Source organism: Mycteria americana, chromosome 3 (assembly GCF_035582795.1).
Source record: "Mycteria americana isolate JAX WOST 10 ecotype Jacksonville Zoo and Gardens chromosome 3, USCA_MyAme_1.0, whole genome shotgun sequence".
Classification (NCBI taxonomy): Eukaryota; Metazoa; Chordata; class Aves; order Ciconiiformes; family Ciconiidae; genus Mycteria; species Mycteria americana.
In genome coordinates this window covers 8,944,155-8,965,745 of record NC_134367.1, presented here as the reverse complement: position 1 = coordinate 8,965,745, position 21,591 = coordinate 8,944,155, and the positions used below count along the sequence as shown (strand labels likewise).

At 41.7% G+C, this 21,591-nt stretch overlaps 1 protein-coding gene across 6 annotated transcripts in view; it reads left to right on the top strand.

Annotated features, from left to right (window-relative positions):
- The window catches only part of KLHL29 (kelch like family member 29), a 409,537-nt gene that overhangs the window by 127,018 nt on the left and 260,928 nt on the right, over positions 1-21,591 (top strand). The gene's annotated exons all lie outside the window — the stretch shown is intronic.

The following is a 21,591-nucleotide window of genomic DNA, read 5'->3' as shown; positions in this document are numbered from 1 at the left end:
ATGTGCAGTTTTACTCCCTCAGGTAAATTGTTAGAAGCACATAGAAACACTCTTGGACCTCCTTGTCATTTTTCTCAGATTGTCACAGGAAAAAAGGAAAAAGCAAAGGCAAGAAGTTATTAAATTTTTTTTTAAAATTACTCAAATGTATTGCATATCTTGTTTTGATGAAATCCCAAACTCTTGCTTAGTGAAATTAAAGCGGCCAGTATACAATGCCTACTGGCTCTGTGCTTGCACTGGTCCCCCTTACTTCCAGACCCCACAGCGCTTTCCCCACAGCCTGTGGTTTGGGAAGGTTTCTGCCTGCGGGTGATAATGTCAAGGAGAACTTCATAACACGTGAACACCGTTGGTTTGATTTTTTTTTTTTTCTCCCTGGAGGTCTTGAACAGCCTCTGCTCACCGTGAATCTCCTGAAATCTCTGAAAATGAAGTTATTTGTTTTGTGCAGCTGCATCCTAGTTTATGGCAGGATTTACCCAGAGCCATCTCAACACGCCTGTGAAAAAGTGACCAAGTGACTCAAGTTAAAACTCTGGTTTAAAACACATCATTTGCTTTAGCCGCCTCTGGTTTGGGTTTGGGGTTTTTGCGTGTTTGTTTTTGTTTTTAGAAGCATCTTAAAAACCCATTAGCTGGACTAGCTGCTGGGGACAGCCCAGGCAGGAGGATGGTTTAGCTCCAGATCCTCCCGGGCTGAGCTGCTAGGAAAGTCTTCAACAAGCGTTTTGGAAAGTTCCCTGGTTTTGGCACCTATCTCCGAACGGAGCCGTAATTCTCCTGCACAGCAGGAATTAAAGCAAGGAGCTCTTCATCTCCTCTGTGAAGTTTCTCTTGTGTTGCAAGATTTTAACATACAAATATTGACAGCAGATAAGATGGTGTAAAAAAGTAAAATAATTCCTCAGATGGTGACATGACACACAGTGTGAAGTCCAAAGAATATAGAGAACAACTGAATTATTTGTACCAAAGGGAAGTTTCTATTTAACCTGCAGGTAGCTACCACTATCACCCTCGCTGCCGCCAGGACATAGAGGGAGAAGCGGTTGTAGTTCTGCTTAGTCCTTAACGCTTGTCCTCTCCAAACCATTTCATTAAATCGACCTCCGATAGTGGGTGGACAACAAAGAGAGCGTTAGCTTTATAGCATGTATAAGAAAGCCAAGAAAGAGAATTGAAGACCCTGGATTTCAATGTGTCTCTTAATTATGGGTGTCCAGCTGGAGAAATCAAAAGGGCAATTTCTACAGAAGTCCAGGGTCATTGAAGCCCTTGTTGAAATAGCAAGGATCTGCAAGTTTTAAATACTTCTTCAAGCGTGGCCCAGCAATGCAAGTCCTGCCTTCTGTGTTTCTCATGGAGAAAAACCCCTCACATATATTCATAAATCCTTCAGTGCTATTTTAACACTTTTATTCTCAGTACTTTAGTATATGCTGCTTAAAATGGACATGTGTGCAGCCGCATTATCCGCTGCCTGAATGACAAAAGGTTTATCAAGCACTGACAGAGCACCCAGCTTCATGCTGAACGGAGGAAGGCAGCGGCAAGGACTCCGGCTTCAGAGAGATTAACTTCCAGATAGGCAAATAATAATAAACAACAGCCCATAAGCAAAGGACCAGAGAAGAGGAATAGAGGCCATAAAACAGAATCACAATGATCCAAACGGAAAAAGGGAAGCGGATTTGTATATCTGAGCTTGAAATATGATAAATGAGTGGCAGATTAACGTTGCTAGGCTCCATGATCACAGCAAGATTTGAAAGAGGGAAACGTGGAGAAGGGCAGTGCAGGAGAGCAGCAAAGATGACAGCGGCTGGCAAGAAGGGAAAGAAGTGGAGACTGAGGCAGGGGCGAGGGGTGCGGGTCCCCGAAGGTGAGGCTGGGGAGCTATAACCTTGTGGAGGGTTTTGCAGGAGAGGGCGGCATGGTCCGAGCTGTGAGATATATGCTGTGTACGTCAGTGGAGTTTTTAAGGCGGGAAGAAAGGCGGTAAGAACATATAGTTTAATAGTTTAGGCACTAATAGGCACCTAAACTATTAAAACCCCAGGATTTGAAAAGGTGCGTTTAGAAGATACCTGGGAGTTTATGCTTTCAAACTCAGGTATTTGCATTCACTTTGCTATCAATATGTCTTCATCCAATTTTTCTCCCTGATGGTGGAAAATGCTTTTGCATCATTTGAAATAAGTCTTCTGACGTATGGCACGGTTTGATTTACGCCTGAGTGATACTGGACTTCTCTGTTACATCGGAAAGTTAGATAGGCGATGGAAAGTTACCGCCTGCCTGCTTACTCTAAAGAATTGCTCCCAAACTGCTCCCTTGTGGTTAGACTCTTTTATCGGTTGGGGTGACTTGTAGTTAGGGTGTAGCAGGAGCTGAGCATCCATGGTAATTCCCAAGGGGATGGATGGGTGTCATGTCTGATCCCTACTCTGTACTCTGATACTGATACCGAATATCTCACCCTGTGGCGTGGGAGAAAGTCAGAGAACCATCAAAATACTGAAAGTTTCGATAATAATGTCACATATCACCTGTTAACCTGCATATATGAGGTATTACAGCTATTACAAAGGTATTACAGCTAAGATTTTGATGTTAGTCTGTTGTGCTAATGCATTAATTAGAAATAGTTAATGGAAATAAAGCTGGTACCGTCTAAGAGCCATCTAAGAGTTGGAGAAGCAGCGTGGCCCGGTGGCTGGATCACAGACCTGCGTCAGCATCTCAAACCTTTCCTTTCACTCTGTTCATGACATAGTTTGTGACTTTGAGTAGGTCACTCCCTGCCTCAGTTTCTCCGTCCAGCCAAGATTATAATTTACTCTAGTTTGGTGTCATATTCCATGCTCCAGAGCTGAAAGTTTTGCATCCTTACTGTATTTGGAAGAAGAATGAAATGCTAGTGGAGTGACTGTATTTATTTTCGAAGAATTTGATAAACAACTACAATTCAGATACTTTGGAGTGAAAGTGCCCGGGTTTGTGCACCTCTTCTGTGAGATGGCATCGCTCTTGGAGAAATGTTTGTATAATAAAATACTGTGAAATGACACTATTGCCAAATGAGATTGTGATGAATAGAGCATTTGTAGTATTAAATCCATGGGTACTTTACATTGTTATGACAATAATAGTTTGCATTGTTGTAATAAGTTACACTTCTTCTTCTTTTAAAAAATAAATTTAGTTAGACCTTAATGCATCTTGGAAAACATACCCTCCACTGAAATCAGATGTGCATCTCTTGGAATAAAATTGCTTTAAACATATATAAAGGTACATTGTATGGCATATCATAGGCAATTGTGAAATAAATGATGTTTATCAGTGTGCCTTATGTAAAAAGATTGCAAATACGTGGTCCTTTTTGTAGTTCAGGTTTGACATAATCCTTTCCATAACTCTTCTGCTTTTAATAAACAAAATTACATTGCAGCTGACACTTGAAACTCTTTTATTAGAAACACCCAGGGACAAAGCCCTGCAGTGAGGGGCTGGGGGCTTAACCATAGCGTTTTAGAGATTTTATTCCCCTTTCCCTAATTATAGATAAGGGGTGCCATCCTTACAGTTTGGCCTCAGAGACCCTTGAAGGATTTTATGATCCTGCAGGTGCCAGTGCAGTTTGTTGAAAACCTTCTGTTTTCATAACAGGAGCTGGGATGAGACTGTATTCCTAAACTGGCAGGAAAAAAGTGCTTTGACTTAACAGGTGCCATCCATGTTAAAAGGATGATTTTGAAGATTATTAGCTGGTATGACTAAGATTCATGATGCAATCTGCTTTTTTTCTCCTTTTTAGTACAGATAAGGGGGCTTATTATTGTTAGTAGAAATACCTATTAAAATAAACCCCATGAAGCAGTTTCAAGGATTTGATAAAAATTAATATAAAGTTGAAGCTCCCAGCTTATCTTTAACTCAAGTGATTTTCATGGGGTTATAACTCTTCTGGCATGGGATAAGGGAGCAGGAATGTGATTGTTATCCTCACCTTACAATAGAAGGGAAAAACAGATTTTGTATTCCATTCATTAGCACGTTACTGCTCAGGTTTGCATCTGCATGGGAGAGTTAACAGAGATTGCATGTAGGTGGGAGTGAATTGGGAATTTGCATGGATGGCTCATTTTCAGGTTGCCACCAGTGGTGTCTAAATACCAGGTTCTACAAGTGGTTTTAGGGAGAGTCTTTCGTACCAAAGATGTGCTCAGAAGAGCTGGAGAAGCCTAAGGGTGGGGGAAGCTTCAAAGAACTCCCCCCATGATGCTTTTTGACGTCCAGTGTCTGGGTCTCGGGCTTCCAGTCCTGCCTGCTGAGTCACCTCCTCCTTCTCTCCTACTTTTCGCTCTCTTCTTACGTCTTACGACTGCCATGACTTGATCTGTTGATCAAGAAGTCAGCAGCAGCATCAGATGGAAATTTTGACAATACAGTGTGTCTTGGCAAGTGGACATGTGTCCGTCCCAGGCAGAATGGAAGTGAATGATGCTGAATTTGCACAAGAACAGTAAGATATGGTATTGATTTTTTCCTGATTTCCCTGTTTTTATATTTTTGGGAGGGTTCTTATTCTAGGTTTCAAAGGCAAACAAGTCACTCTTCATGTTTCTTTTGCACTTGTTTTTGGGGGTGTTCATTTTGTTGTTGCTGAATTATTTTCACTCACAACCTTGTATTCTGAAACAATTTTCTATACAGCATCTAGCACAACCAGATTATGACTTAGGTTTAACTAAAAGCTAAAAATTTTATGTTTCTTGTTTTGATTGAAGAAAAGGTACCAGTGACTCAGAAAACATTTTTTAAAAGTATCATTGCTGAATATTAAAGGAATGCTTTATAATTTGTATGTTTAAGAAATTTTTTTCTTCAATTAATACCCAAATTTATTTTTTAAATGAACTATTTTGAATTTGTGGGTCTTTCTGAGGATTTGAGGGATATTTGTGGAGTGTTGGGGGTTTTTTTAATATATATACCATTTGTGCAATCTAGATTTTAAATGCTATTGACTTAGACAATTAAATTAGTTTGGTAGCTTCACTTCTTTGCTGAGTAAGATGTGTTTGCAGGTTGTACAGCTGAGCGTGATCTTGTGTCCCCAACAATGCTGGGGAATGCTGTATTTGCAAAAATATTATTTTGGCTTTTGACTTCTTGTAGCCTGAAAACTTAACCTGGAGTCTAGTGACATTGGTTTGACCAATATTGTTTTTACTTGGCAATGCATTTTTTATTTAGTAGGGGATTTTGTCTCGGTTTCTGAGTGTTCAGCATACTGCTGTTCAAGATTTGTGAAAAGCAAAGGAGTTGTTGTGTTCCCAAGGAACAAAAGATTTTGCACTGGTAGAATAGCATGGGTATCATTCCTCAGCATTCAAATGCTGGTTGAGAAAGAAGAGATTGTTACTAAAACAGGGTTTGAGTTTTCCATCAGTCTCATGGTAGGGCTCTCTGGTCCCTCCACAAGCAGGTTCTCGGATGCAGGGATTCCCATCTTGGCGGAGCTCTGGGATCTTGTCAAAAGCGACTCGTCGAGACCTGGCTCTGCCTGCTTTCTCAAAAGCCTTTTTGTGTCTTAGCCAGGTGATGGGATGTCTTGGATTAAACTTCCAGTTGTTTGGTTGAAAGCTTACATGCTGGGTATCATCCAGTGATTTCCTAGGAGCGGCGTGCAGTTTTGCATTCTCCCCGTAGTTTGTGCGGGGAGGTGTCTGTGACATCCCTCAAGCAGGCCACTTTGAAGCAGCTGAATGCTGAGACTTTCATTCTCACTTCCTTCATGTTTATTAAAAATGACTAGAAAGAAGTTCAGAACTTTTGTATCTGATATGTTATATCTATTATGATGTCAGACAACTAAGAAAAAAGTCACTGGCTAATGAGTCTTAATTGTAACAAAACATCAAATCATTGTCACTTCTGCTGCAGTAAATGGCATTCATTAAATTAATCCACTCCATTACAGAAGTATTTTGCAGAGAATACCATGACCCTACTGCTTCTGTAACAGTAATAAGCTGAACATATCACTGTGGCACTATTAGGTATATTAGAAAGCAGTTTGAAGCATGGCTGCATGACCTGAAGCAACATCAGCAGGTCTCAGGTAGCATGTTTGAAAAAATAAACTACCTTAATTAGAGACGGGACTAAAGCAGACCCTATATGTGAACATTCCTGTAGCTTAGCACTGCACGAAATAAAAAGCTGGATCAAGAGCCTCTTTGGCTCCATTTGTAGAGCAGCACAAGCCAAAACAAAGCTTAGACCTTGAACGGGGAATGGGGAATTCTGAAATCTGGATGTTGCTCCTTTTTCTTCACTCTTACGATCCCCTTTTAATTTCAGATCTAAACCCACCATGCTGTCTCTCCCCTTTCTCCCCGGTATCGGAAAACAGAGAACTGCATCGCGCCCCAACACTTTTTTTACAACACTGCCATCAAAAATTTCTGGCAGGAGTTGCTTTGACTTTTAACAGCGTTCTATTTCATACCATATGTGTACATACACCAAACGATGATATACCGCGTTTGTAACTAGGGAATGGCCTGCTTTATTAAACATCCCCCTTGCCAACAGTAAAAATGAACAGCCACAGTAAACACAGACGCAGGGAGGGAAGAATAGTCCGAGCTGTGTCGCAGCGCATTGTACCTAAAGAAGAAAACGTCAACCTCTAATTGGCTCTGAATGCAGCCCACCTACTTAGCAAAATAGGCTGCCAAAAGCAAATTGCCCCAGTGCTCCATGCGCCGCGCTGCCTTCCCATTGAATTCAGTCAAATGGGAGGCTTTTGCCTTCATTTTCCAAACTCTCCATGAGTTGGCAAAAAGCTGTCTCGGGGAGAGCCTCTCTGTCTAGAATAAAAAGCTCCCGAGGACGCGTTCCCTCCTTTGCCTCCCCCGAGGGTGGTGCCACGCCAATTCTTCTCGAAATTTGAAGACGACTGCAGGGGGGAAGGGGGGTGTATTTGTTTTGGGAGGAGGGGATTTATTTATTTTTTTCTGGGAAAACACATTTTGGCCCAGGAAGAATGAGCAAAATGACAATCTGTCTTGGAGCTCTTAAGCTACTAAGCACAACATTCGGTGCTTATATGTTGTCACGTTGCCAGCAGTGGGTATGCAGAGGCAATGCAGAAAAGAAGAAATTAATGTATGCCATCCTTAAAACGATTCTATTGAGAGCCAATACTTTGTTTTTATGTACAAAATTGTAATCACCAGTTTTGGCCCAACTTTTGCACCCAGGCGCTGGGATGTGGCAGGGATGCTCCTGGAACAAACTGCACTGTGGGATTTAACTCCATGAATTCCATCGCAAATAGAAATGGTTGGTCCATTGGCAGGTTTTCCTGCTGGCCAGTGAAATTTTCCCTTCTACGCTAATAAAATTAACTGTCCAAAACTAAAGTCTCCTGCGAGGGGTTAGTCGTAGATAGCTGAATTGGGGGAGAAAGCGGTTGTTGGTTCTCTTAAAGGTTTCTCCTAAATACCTTGTTTAGGAGGGAACTTTTTTTTTCCCCTGGTTTTTGGATAAAACTATGCTTAGAAACTTAATAAATTATAAGTTTGTCACTTCCATTTCATCACCACTAAATTCCCACCTACTTCTTCACCTCTATTTTCTCCTCTCTACATCTGAGAATAGGATATAAATCCTTTGTTTCTTTTTAATGGTGTCAGCTTGCCAAACTATTGGTATATCAGGTCACTCTTGCTCATCTAATGATTTCATTTAGGGATTTTAAGAAGGAAAAAGAAAGGTCAAAAAGATAAGAGTAGCCTAGTAAAGAAAACAAAGTTTTGCAAACCGCCTGTTTGGGTCAGTCTTGTCTGGGGCAGGGGACGGTCTTGGATGAGTTCTTAGTTTGACATGAAGCAAAGAGGGAAAGGGACCTGGACAGGGGCCCATGGTGGAAGGGGAGGTGGTGAGTAGAAATATGAGACAAAATGGAGACGTGGTAATGATAGAGGGGAAAAAAGCTGATTGAAAGAATGATCAATACTGGGGGAGAAAACTGGGAAAGGCTGCAAGGGGGCTTCCTCCATGCCGCAGAGTCCCAGCTTCAAGCTGCATCTGAAGGTAGTTTGTTGTTGCCCCTTCTTCCTCCCCATCCTCCTCCAAGCTAACTTGAGACCTCCTTCACTGAGCTTCCCTCGAGCCTTTCCCATCACCCCGAGACCCCACTTCTGCCAGGGCAAGGAGCCCTGAGCTGCCCCCCAGTTGTGATATTAGAAAGGCGGAGGGATGGGCACGGTATCTTTTAAATGGCTTGTACGGCAAGCGAAAAAGATAGTCAAGTTTTCTTGGCTGCTTCAGAGAGCCAGTGGTTCAGGATTAAAAAACAGACAGTAACAGCAAGCTGTGTTTTGTACATTCCTGAAAAGAGCTTTAATTCAGTGTTACTTGGTATTTCCATAGTTGTGACAACTGCATAGTTGTATTTCTCATTTAAGAAAAACACAGTGACTTCATGAATAGGGTTTGGCTCCCCCTTCCCAAGGAATTTAATCTTGGCCATTTTGCTAAGTGTATTAAAATCCACGGGGAAATTGTTGTTTCTTTTTCCTTCCATACGCACGTTACTGACACAACATGACTTGTGTAGACTTTACTGTAACCTGTACTTTAGCTGGTCAATGTAATTTATAACAGAAAAGCTACATATTGTAATGACATAGCTTTCATAATACGTGTGTGTTGCCTCCACTCTGCTGTTTTATGGCAGTGCTACAAAATATTTTACCAGTCTCTGTGTAAATCCTATAATCTTAAAACTGAAATGGCAAAAAACCAAGCCTCCGCCTGACCAGGAAGGCAGAAGCATGTACTTGGTGCAGTAGCTGAGCATGTGAGCGCCTAAGGAAGATAATGGCACGCTTGCTAAATTGCAGTGGCTTCAGTCCCAAAGAGCGGTGGCAGCAGAAACACCAGTGTCCTCCCTCATGGGCTTTGGCTGAGATGTGGGGTTCGGCTAAGCCTGCCCAAAAGCTCTGTTAGCAGAGCGGTGGGGGCATGGTGCTAAATTGGCGCATCCTTCATTTTTTTTCTTATTTCTCTCCAGTGAGCTCCAGCGCTCTGTTGAGCTGAGCCCAGAGTCACACAGGACATCTCAAGAGAGCAGAGGATAACACCTACTCCTTGCCTTCAGTCTAAAGCTGGAGGTAAAAAAGAGACAGTACCACCTAAAAGAGAGCTCTAGCCCCAGTGCTGTGCTGAACATAGCCCTCCTGGGTGCATTGGCATCCAGCTCTTGGCATGGAAACCTCTGAGCCCAGCAGGTTTCTTCAATACCCCGTGCTTGAATTATATAGGGAGCCGAAGCTGGAAACCAGACCCATTGGCAGGACAAGTCCCACTGTATTACGTCCCTTCAGCATTCAGCTAGGAGCATCCATGTATGTTGGAGGGGCTCATGACATGACACCACGGGATTTGGGCAGTGGTTGCCTCATTTGGGAATTTCCAACGTTCCTGCAGTGATAAATGTCCAAATGATGTTCCCTTTGCCTTATATAACAGCAGGACGTTGGGCACCTAAATAGCTTTATTAGCAAAAATGTGGTTTCCTGTAGACTCTGAGGTACATAAGCCTTGAGGGGTTTTGTACATGTTTAAACTGGATATAGTGTCTGAACTCTGCTCTCCCTACCTGCGGGTTTCTTCTAGCTTTGGTCCATATTCTTTCCGTCCTCAGTTCATCAGCTGGAGAGGAGAGATAACAACAGTTCTTGACCTCAGAAGATTTTGTCACAGTTAAACAGGTATCAAGGGTGTTTGGATACGGTGGCATTGGAGCAATGTAAGCAGTAAGACAGAACCCAATGGCACAGATGAGGAAATTGTGCAATATGCAGATAGATTTTTTCTTTATCTTTGGGTCCTACCCATACTATGTTTCTCTTAAACTCTCAACTGTGTTTTCATACTGTTGATCTTGCACGTGTGCATTTCCCAGGAGAAATCTTCAACAGACCTGAGTGTAATGCCAGGAGCACATCTCTCGTGTGAGCGGTACTGCAGGCTCCTGTGCCGCTTCCTGCGTGTCGTAGCAAGGGGTGCTCTAGTGTTGGCTGTCAGGGATAGGGCACTCACCGTCACGGTACCTAGGGCTGAATTTGGCTTTCCATTCAGCCATCAGATGACGTTTCCAGAAAGAAACTTCTACAAAACGGGGAGTCTCTGGGAGATAATTAGGTGGTTGTATAAATAATGAGTGAGGGCCAGATATTATCTGCTAGCTCTGCAGTCGCATCCATGGAGAGAAGAGATGAGCTTTCTTCGGGGGCAGGAGAGTTCTCTCAGCTCAATTAAATGGACGTATAGTACCAGCCTGACACTGAACATTTGTTCCCATAGAAGCCTGTTAAAGGGAAATACAGTTAATGTTGCATACAGCCTGTGTTTAGACCTCCCGCTTGGATTATGAAAAATGTTAAAGCTGAAAAAAACCCCACTCATTATTTGAGTTTCGAAACCTGACCGGCTCCTGAACACTCTCTGCAGCACGGTGCACCTTTTCCACTGGCCGATTAGCTTCTTGTTATCTTGTTGCAAATGCCTGGCTTCACTATTCCTGCACTTTATTTTAAAGGGCTTTTGCTGTGTGCAATTGAATATACTGTAATCTTCTTATCAAATACTAAAGCTCTTTAGTGATGCCATTTTGAAACATACTTCAGTTTTTAAATTGCAAATTCTTCTCTGGCTGGAAGGTCTCTGGTCTCAGTTTAGGCAGTGGTTGAGAATATATATGTGTGTGTGTATGGCTGTATATAAATGCTTGAAAAACATATTGTCCCGTTTTCTGATAATGTGCGTTTATGGGTTTCCCTCTAGAACACTGGAAAGAGAGGATATGCATTGCAAAGCTGGTAGCTCCCCTCCTGGATCATTTTGGGGTGCTTTTCCTGTGGTTTTTTGGGTTGCATTTAGAACCTCCAAAGAGGCAGACAAATTCTCCCTGAACAAGAGCAAGTTTTTTCATTATTAGTTTTATTATTTAAGTGAAAGAACAAGGCTGGTCTGGTTTTGAGTATGGAACTGAAAATCTGAGCTCCTATGTTCTGGGCTCACGTCCGTCAGCAACTTGTGATGTGACTTGAAACAAAATCACTTAACCTGTGAGTCTGTTTCCCTACCTGTAAAATGGGGTTGAGAGTAAGAGGGATGCCATAAGCATTAAATATTTAATGTTTGGAAAGTGCTTTGAAGATGAAGAGTGCCACATAAATGCTTATCATTGTATTAAAATACGAGGAACTGGATAACCTTGTGTAGGAAAATTTTGCTAGAAACTGTAACTTTGGGAATGAAGACCAAAGCAGGAGAAGAAAGGGCATCTTGCAAATTTGTGTATTAAGAATTTTGAATGAAATGCTCTGGAGAGTCTGTTTCTGAAGAATCAGTAGAGGCAGTCTTCGGGACCATTGAAAATAACCTTCGGAAAATCATAGGATTCAGTAAATAGACAAAGTTGGACTTCTCTGCTAATAAAGAAAAAAGAAAGGAAACTTCTAAACAAATTACTCTGTTTAGCCTGGCCACAGTAATGGGGCCATTATGTGAATGCTGGGAAATAAGACATCTAGTTATAGACAGGCATTATTTCGAAGTGTATGTCTAATCCATCCTCAGTGGATGTTATTACTTACCTAAAAGATCAAGGAAATGCAATGGATATGTACTTTATTCAGGAAAGCAATTGGTAGAGCACTCCATCTGTGAAGATCATTCCAAGCAGCTCATACACTTACGTCAGCTTAGAAATTATTTACAAGCGGATAGGCAAAAATACAATGATACAATGCATGGAGCAAAATTTTGTAAGAAACTGGGAATAAAGCGCATGTCTTCAAAGCAAGTAATAAAGCAAAACCCCAGCCTTCTTAATAATGTAGGAGGTCTTCCCCATGGTGTCTTTCATAAATACACTAAAATATTGCAGATACAGAAATACTCAGTACTTTCTGTCCCTCCTCCACACTACTACAGAGAATGAGTGTGTGAACTGCCATGGGAGATTCTGGAAGAAAAAAAAAATTAGTTCTTTTTTGCTGCAGGTCTTTGCCGCTGTGGTGGGTTGGCCGTGGCCAGTGTTGAGACCCCCACCCTGCCACTCTCTCAATCCCCCTCCTCAACAGGACAGAGAGAGAAAATAAGATGAAAAAGCTCATGGGTCAAGATGAGGACAGGGAGATCTCTTAGAAAGTACCATCACAGGCAAAACAGACTCAACTTGGGGAAAATTAGTTTATTGCCAATTAAAATAGAGTTGGATGGTGAGAAACAAAGAGAAAAGTTAAAACAAACTCCCCGAGCCCCCCTCTCTTCCCAGGCCCAACTTCACTCCTTCACTCCCAACTCTTCCACCTCCCCCTCCCCAGTGGGAGGATGGGGGCTGGGGGCTGCAGTCAGTCCATAACAGCTCCTCTCTGCCACTCCTTCCTCCTCATGCTTCTTCCCTGCTCCAGCGTGGGTCCCTCCCACGGGACACGGTCCTTCAGGATAAGCCTGTTCCAGCGTGGGTCCTTCATGGGCCGCAGCTCCTGCCAGGAGCCTGCTCCAGCATGGGCTCCTCTCCATGAGGAGAGGCCTGTGAGGTCCTCCATGGCTGCAGCATGGATATCTGCTTCCACTGTGGTCCTCTCCACAGGCTGCAGGGTAATCCCTGCTCCGGCGCCTGGAGCACCTTCTCCCCCTCCTCCCTCCGACCTTGGTGTTGGCAGGGCCATTCCTCACACTTTTTTTTCTCATTCCTCACTGCCTGTGCAGTGGTTTTGCCCCTTCTTAGAAATGTTTCACAGAGGCACCGCCAGTTTGGCTGATGGGCTCAGCTCTGCCCTGCGGTGGGGCCATCATGGAACTGGCTGGAACCGGTTGGAACTGGCTGTGAGGGACACAGGGCAGGCCCTGCCCTTCTCCCACAGACACCGCCCCTGCAGCCTCCCCACTTTAGATAAACTACTAGGAAAAAAGACGTTGATGAGAAAAGTAAGTTAGTTCGTTGCAATAATCAATAATTTAACACTTTTTTTTTTTTTTTTTGAGAGGGAACTGTTCAGGTGTTTATGGGCAAGCTTAGACGTATATTACAATTTTATGTGTGACTTACCTAGTCCCTATTTCTGTCAGACAGGCAGGTTGCTGGATGAGGCGGGAGGGCCATGCTGTTCACAGAGCCAGAGCAGAGCGATTGTAACAGCCTCCTGTGCTTTTTGGCCTTAAAAATCTATAAATTCGTAAGACTAGCAGAAATGGTGCAGTGACTCATCCACACGGCAATCAAGGTGTCACAGCAAATCAAAAGTTTCCACTGCTTCTTTGAGATGGGAATTCAGAGAAAATGTTGACGGTAATTAAAAGAATTGCTCATACAAGGCTGCGAAACTCCGGTGTGCCTCATAAGATATGCGTCTTATCTCCAAACTATTTATGGCTCTGTCTTGGGTAGTGCGTGCCTGCACCTAGAGCTGTGGAGCAGGACGTGGCTTCCCGAAATGGGGTGTGCTGCTGGTGCCTCGCATCGCACAGTGCTAGATTTGGCATTCGATGCCTTTCCCCAGTGTTTAGAGCTGTGACTTTATTCTCTCACATGCCATCATCTGTTAGGATTATTGGTGCGGTGCCTTTGCCTGATCTTCCCATGCCTGCTTCCGCTGATGCCTAAGAATTGCTTAAATGATGGTAATTCGCAGTCTCAGCTTTTGGCCACTGTTTTTGCTTTTTCAAAGATCCCGAATTCCTGGCCAAACTGATTAGATAAGCTGCAACTACATCGTTGCTGTTACGTAGGAGGTATGCTTCTCGTAAGAGCTGTAAGGTTTACACGTGAGAAATAACTCTGCTCAAAGTGATAAGTCTCTGTAATATATTCATTTATGTCTCCTTGCCATGTTTTAGATCTCTGTGAAAACAAACTCCTTAGTAAGTTTTGGAGCAGTAATAAAATAATTTGCTTCAATGTCTCACTATTAGATGTCACAACATACTTTGGGTTTTTCTCCTCATGTTTATGAGGAAATGGCAATGTGAGGAAAGATTAATCAATCAGGAAAATGATCTGTTATTTCCCTTCTCTTTTCATCTATCCAAAAAAACCTGATGGGCTGTGATGCAAAGTGTCTCTAAGCAATGCATATAATGTATGCGATTACTGCATGCTCAGCAGCCAAATGCAAACATTGCAGAGTAGAAACACAAGGTTTATCTAAAAATAAACAAAAAGGAAACAGAAATCTGTACTTCAGATTCTACACACAAGCTGTTCAAACAGTCAGATCTTAATAGTAGATTTAAACATGTCAACAGCAATGGCCTTGTTTTTTTGCATGGTTAAAACTTGTCAGCAAATTCAGTCTTTGGAGTGATAATAACACTAAAAGGCTTACAACAGACTGTCCTTGGTGTATTGCAAAAAAGAAAAAAGCCTTACAGGAACAACAAGTATCTGTTGACCTGGGGTCGGCGTGGGAATCTCAGGTCACTGTTGTAGGCTGAGAAACTTCTTGAGGAAAGAGCAAAATCCATGAAATCATTGCATTGCTTAACCATGCAGCAAAAGGTCAGAAGGGAACAGCCCTCTTCAGATTATATTTGGTAACTACGAAGATTGTGCTTGTAGTAGTGGCTTTGCACCGCATAGTATTTTGCTCACCCTTCTCCCTGCTCCTCCTCTGAAAAATTTCCTCTGATCTAATCTGAAAGTAATCACGTGTTCGTGAGCAATTTTTCCATTTTCCAGCAAACCAGACAAAATTATTCTAAAAGCAAAAAAAGAAATTATTTTGCTTCACATATGTTTATTGACAGATGGGCCAGGCTGGATCCATACTGGAAGACGCAGGGATGGGATGGTAGAGAATGAGTATGCGATGCTTCCAAATATTAAACTATCCTCTGATGCACTCCTGTAAATTGAAGTGACTACTGTTGCTGTTAAGGTTGGCTTTACGCATATTTTTTGCTGGTGTTGACATCTACTGGATAAATTTGCTACTGGCAGGAGGAATACGCTCTGTTTCAAAGAACAGGAGAGTGCTATTCCCCTCCTCTCGGGAAGCTCGCACTGCACAGCTCTGTCTTGCAGTCATATACCCTTGCTGCTTCCTTTGTTGCTGTTTTCTTTTTGTTGTGTTCTGTTTCCAAAATTGTCCTGTGAACAAAAATTGAATTTAAAGATAGTAAATTGCAAGCGCGTTTGGGCAACAGACTGATGAAACAGCTGCAGTCTTTCTTTCATAGACTTGAATTTTTCTGTTTTGCCCAAGGCAGTAAAGGGAAATTAGTTTATTAGTTTCACTTTGGTCACTGGTGAATATCATCCCCCCTCACAAAAATAACACTTTAATTCTGCTTGATTTGAAATAATTGACCGATCAGGAATGAAGCATGTGAAGGGAACTACCAAGACTGAATTACACTGTAGGCCTGGAAGATCAATTGTTTGGGAGGAGAGCTGAGACACCGCAGCCTTATATTACACCTGCCTGTTTATTACACTTGGCCTGAGGGGAAGGCAATGCACCATTCTGATCTGTTGCCTCGGAGAAGTACGGATGTAAAATGAATGCAAAATAAGGGAACAGCAAGTTATTTTTTTTTTATGTTAATACATTTTATATTGATATTGAGGACATTTGAGTAAACTGAGCTTCTAGTTTATAGAAGAGCTTATGTGTTTTTCCTTCTTTCTATGCCAATATTCTTTGCTAAATGCAGTTTAATTTTAATTTTTTTTTTTGGTTTCTCAATAATACTTGTAGTGATTGACTGGTAGCAGTAGCACAAATACCTAGTAAAATTAGTCCCACTGGAAGATTGCTCAGATGCTACAGCTCTTCCTCTTACTCCGCCTTCCTCCGTTCTTTCTGCCTGTTTTAATGATTTCATTTTAAGAAAAACGACCTGAGGCACAGCAGAGAGAAAAAAAAAAAAAAAGTCAGAAGAAAAAAACAACTGATGGACTTAGGCTTTGGCAAATCCATGGAACAGAAGTGGGGCCAGATGTTTGCTATACAGGCATTTGGCATGTATATAAGAATCTCGCTACAAGACTGCATATAGAGTTTTTGACAGCTTTGGTTGAACGAAAATGAATGATTGCTATTCAGGATAAAATGCAAACATTTTGGCCAGTGCTTGCAAATCTAGGAGTTTTAAAGTTGTATTCATAACTAGATTCTTGGTATTCTTAAATCCATATTTAAGTAGGTGCTTACCAAACGTGATTTGATTTCTCTCTGTAATTTTTGAAGGTTTTACATCACCTAACGTATCTTGAGAGGGATACGGTGAGTGGTTTGTGCTTTTGAGAAATGAGCTGATTCTTATTTGATCATGTTATTTCTAAAGCAGCTAATTAAAAGCTTCAGAGCTCTGGCCTAGAAAAGGTAGGTTGCTGATTTACTGCATTCAGCAAACAGTCTTCATCCGACAGTTGAAAACATAAAACATGAGTCGCTGGTGGCGATTTTAAGTGAGGGTGGTGGAAGAAGTGATAACAGGAATAGCTTTTAAGAGGCACAGGAACAAGCTGAGAAGCAGTTAACTTTGATACTGGGTGTGGTATTAATTCATTAGGATGGTGGCACTGTCCCTCTAATTCTTGAAGCATCGCCTTTCAAAACAAAACAAAGATAGCAAGTGGATGTACGTGATACTTATTCTATTGAACCAACTGAAAATAAAATCAATCCATTTTATGAAGCATGGTTAGGCTACACAGAGGTGATGAGCTGTGACTGCAGACGGAGAGGTAATGGGGGCTCTGGCCAACTTCAGTGACATGCACCGGGAAGGGAACATTTAGATTTGAAAGCCCTGAGTGTCTGCCGGGTGAGCTAGAAGTCCAATATGTCCAGCCAGGAAAAGGAGCACCTGGTACTGATGTACTGGTACTGATGGTACCGGTGCCATGATGCAAACAAATGTCTCATGGAAATATGCGGAGAAACTCTCCTCTCCAGGCCCTTCACAACCTCCAAAAGTGTGACAAGAATATGTGTGGCTCCTTAAAGGAAGAGCAAGGTAGCTTTTGAGGGTATGTGAGTGGACGTTAGCAACAGTCCTGCATTTAGGGCACCAGAAATTGGAAAAACTGTAGTTACTCCCCTTGGTGTAGGGATCTTTCATAGTCTCTGGAAATTCAGTTTCTTATTGCAGAATCGGGATAACTGCACTTTCCTACCTCAGACAACAGCGTTAAGCAAATCATGTTAAAACCTCGAAGGCACTTGGATGTATGTTGATATGGACTGTGCTAGTCTAATGTTCAGTAGATTTAATGTTTCTTGGTTTTTTCTGAGGCATTTTGCATGTAATAAGCTCTTTTTATATACCAGATGGTTAGTGACTGTTTCATGCTGTAAGTGTACATGTGGTCTTGATTTGTGGTCTCCTTTTAACAAAATGTCAGAAAACTCTGTGTGGTCAGAGGGCATCAGTCCTGGAAGAGAAAATTTACTACTTCCCCTGGTGCTAGCAGAAGCTTTTTAAATGTGAACAATGACAGGGGTGGAATGACCCAAAAATATCCTATAAGAGGGAAATTCAAAGTTCAGTTTCTTTATTATACAGTTTTGCAGCAATACGGGCGATCCAGAGAGCTTTTGCTGTAAAATATGCTCCATTTAACCCTTTCCTTGGCAGAGAGCGTTCTCCTCTAAGACTGATTGATCAGTCTTCCCCAAGGGCTGGAAAATTGAGAATGGCAGTAAATCAAAGGAAATTTCTCCTGCCTTGTCCAAATGTAATTTGAAGGCCTAGTCCCCTCCTCCCCCCTGCCCAAGAAACCAGCCCCAAAAGAGCCAAGATCCTGATAATTAAATTTTGTGAGATTTAATTTGTGACATTTGGCAACACTGACAGTAGCTTATTCTACATTTCTGCTTTATTAACTATGAAGTCTTAGGCGATATTAGCTATGTCAGGTGCTGGCAACCACTTAATGCGTTTTGAGAAGATGGCCCATTTCCCCAGAAGAAATCTAGTCATGTCCCTGTCTTCCCTCCTCTACCTCTCCCTGGTGGGCACCTTTGGACCCTGGCCACCAGTTGACGTTCAGCCAGCCCCTGTGCCGGGAGTCGGGGTGCTGGCCACCAGCTCTGCCATGTGAGTCTTTCTGCACAAACCCTCCACAAACTGGCCTTTAACATAGCAGCTTTTGGCATTTGGTTTTCTTTTGTTTGCTTTTCATGCTAATGAGGTAATTTAATTAGGGAAGTCAATGTTTTGGGCAGTGTTTTGCAAGCAGGAGTGTTACAGAGGAACGTCATGTTTTTCTCTCTCCCCATTTTTAACAAGGCTGGGTTCCAGACAGTGCTGGCTACCTGGAACCCTGTAGAGACATCTGAGAAAGTTATTATGCCTTTGTGTAAAGTTCTGGTGGATTTTCATTTAGAAAACTGCTGTGCAAAATTCCAGTCACGTTGCTGCAGAAGGACCTTGGAAAGCCCAAGAATCTGCAGCAAATGGCAGCTAGAACTGATTTTTGAGAATGGGGGGTGGTGAGGGTCGAGTTCTGCTCTGAGCTTTTGGGGGGGTGGTTTGCAACAAGCCAAGGGGGAGAACCAGATCAAGTGGGAGATCTTTCCAATAAAAGCCTGAAGAGAGAGGAATGGCGTTAGGAATTTTCTCCAGATACATATCCCAAACTAGTATATTTTGACATGTTTTCTATCAATTTATAATTGACAATAAGTGCATCTGAGGATGTGGATGAAGGCTTTTCAAAATAGTCCAAGACACTTGGATGATGGGAGGCTTCCGTAGAAGGAAACTCTTGCGCCTGATGTAAACCCCGTAACTTTGTATGTGTCCGAATTTGGCAAGCAGCAGGGCTCAAGGTGGGACTGGTCTTCATCTTCTGTTCCAACAGGGTGAGCAGCAGGACCACAGATGCCGCTGGACCTCTGTGAATTTTTCTCACCCTACCAATGCTCATGATCAGTGAATTGCAGGATATGTTAATCTACTCCACTCAGGTTGTAAAGGAATTAGCATTTGAAAGCAAATGATGAAATATAGGAAATGATCATATTGAAGATAAATTTCCAAGAAGCTTAGTAATAAAGCATATGCATACAGATATTTTAGTAACCCCTTATTTAGGAAGATATATTCTCCCAACTTGGAGAGAAAGCAACCAGACTGGTAAGGTATGGTTTCGCTCTCATTGTGGCTGGTCTTTCTTTCCAGTTGGTTAGTCTATTTTATCTTTTACCTATCTGAAGAGGAGATTTCCATATCCATCTTAAGTACTCAGAAATACTAAGTGTACACACTTTTCTACAATATTTCGAGACAGAGAAGCAAAAGTCTCATTTGTGCTTCTTGCATAGTGAACTCTATCCTGAGAAGACACTGCTGCTCTGATTTTTTTTTTTATATGTCCCAAAGCATTGCCTCCTCCAGCATATATTTGGAAAATTAAATCCCATATAATCTCTTAAATCTACTGCTCCTTTATCACTTACAGGGTTAGGATTTGGGCTTTTTTTTCTTCTTTTTTTTTTTAAGATCTGATTGTAGCAAAGCAGCTCAAGTCTCTCTGCCTTGTCTTGGATTTTACAAGAGCTTTACAACTGTTTACAAGACTAAATCAGGGGTTTACAAAAGTAGACCTTGCTTGATAATAAAGTTGTTTCCTTGCCCCTCAAATATTTCTGGGTCTTATCTTTCTACACAGCTGCTTGTAGTTCAGCTTTACAGAATCTCTTGATTGGATTCCTACTGCCTTTGTCTAACAAAGAAGTCTTTCAATGAAGTCACCCAAATGGAAAAAAAGAAGTTAAGTAAAAATTGTGAAAATGGATTAGTCAGATCCATGTAGGCTTATAACAGTGATTCCATATGTGTCTAAGAAAGTCTTTGTAGGTTATAAATAATGTTGAGCTCGAATAAAACATTTTGTTTGTCACACTTCTGAAGTGAAGAGTATCTCTGGAAGCTGCCAGGTCTGCTGGTACCCTATTTTATTTGTAAGATTTTCTTAAAGACACATTTACATGTGTGTAATATGTGTGCATGTATGACCTTACTATTGAGTTATATCCAGAATTTATGGTAACATTGATATATTTCAATGTGATTTTGGTGCTGTATGCATAAATTATGTCTTCAGTCCTGTGCCTCAGGAAGAGGTGGTTGTGTCGGTATGCTCTGATAAAACTGCATCCAGTAACATTTTCCCTGCAGCGTATATCTGAAATCATTCAAGCTTAGGTACTTAGACATCTTCTTCTTTATCAGTTACAGTTCTTCACACTAGATCTGATTACAGCAAATCTCCCTCTTCTTCCTCATCTTTTTTTTTGTGAGGATCTCGTAAAATACTTAGGCTTTACATGCACTTAACTGCTTTTGAAGCTCTGTAATAGGCTATTTTATCTGTGCTTCCATTCATTCAGTCTGAAAACATGTAAGGCTATTTAGCTGCTTATTTTAATGTTTCAGACTCTTTCTTTCTTCCTTTCTTCCATTTCCCTAATGACCGTGTATTTACTTCCGTTGCTCTGTCTCCCAGCCTCTCTTGCCTATCATATTTCTCTAATGTTATTATTTAAAAGGTAAATTTAGAAACAAATGCTTACCCAGGAAAAATTTAAATTAAAAGGTTGACCTTTATTTTTGAAGTCACTTAATGAAGTTGACTAATAGTCTAAGAAATCTGATTCTCTAGCTTCAGACTGGCTGAAAGCCTGTTTTTCCTTATATTTATATCTGTGAGGACAGGCGTTTTAAGGAGACCTTGACTAGATAAGCGTGGAGAGCAGCGAAAAAGCTGCTCTAAGGCTCGAGCCGGACTGTCATTTAGAGGAACATGAATAGGAAACATTTTTTCTGCAGAACTGTGAGTGTTTTGGGCTTGGGGGAAGAAGGGCTGTGTTTAAATGTATCGAGCATAAAATGAAATGTTAATCACTTAAGTTTAATAAATCTGCAGCAATGATCTGTTTGAACCTGGTAAGAGGCCTGTAGTTAGCACGCTGCTATCTCAAATGCCTCTGGTCTTTTTCTTGCCTCTGTGTATGTGTGTGGAAGCTGTGGAAACAAGGAACAAATGAGCTTGCATAAGAGATGTGATGAAAAACGAGTACCAGGAGGAAGGTGGTTTTCAATTAAGAAGGTAGGAGGATTTCCAAATGGCCAAAGTGTTTTGGGTAAATTTGGAGGCTGGATGTAGTCATCTGTGTAGGTGCCCCACATTTTAGTCCCGAAGATGCTCACGTTTTGCAGAAAAACTTTCTCAAATTTTATTGTTGAGCAAGCTGTTTATATGAGACATTTCTAAAACTCCTGGTTGTAGAAAAAGTTATTTTCTCGAGCAGGGGTACTCTCACATTTTACTTTCCCTCAAGAGTGATAGATTTAAAGTAATTTCTTTTTATGGTCTTTCTCACCTGCTGCATTGCATATTTTGGCCTTGGAGGGCTAGGAGAGATACTTGTCACATTCCTCAGAAGGGCATTCAGTATTGTTTCATTACTCTGTTACTCTTCCCTGTTCTACCCTCCCAAGCCCGTCTTGCTGTGAAGGTAAATCATGGAGGAAAGGGTC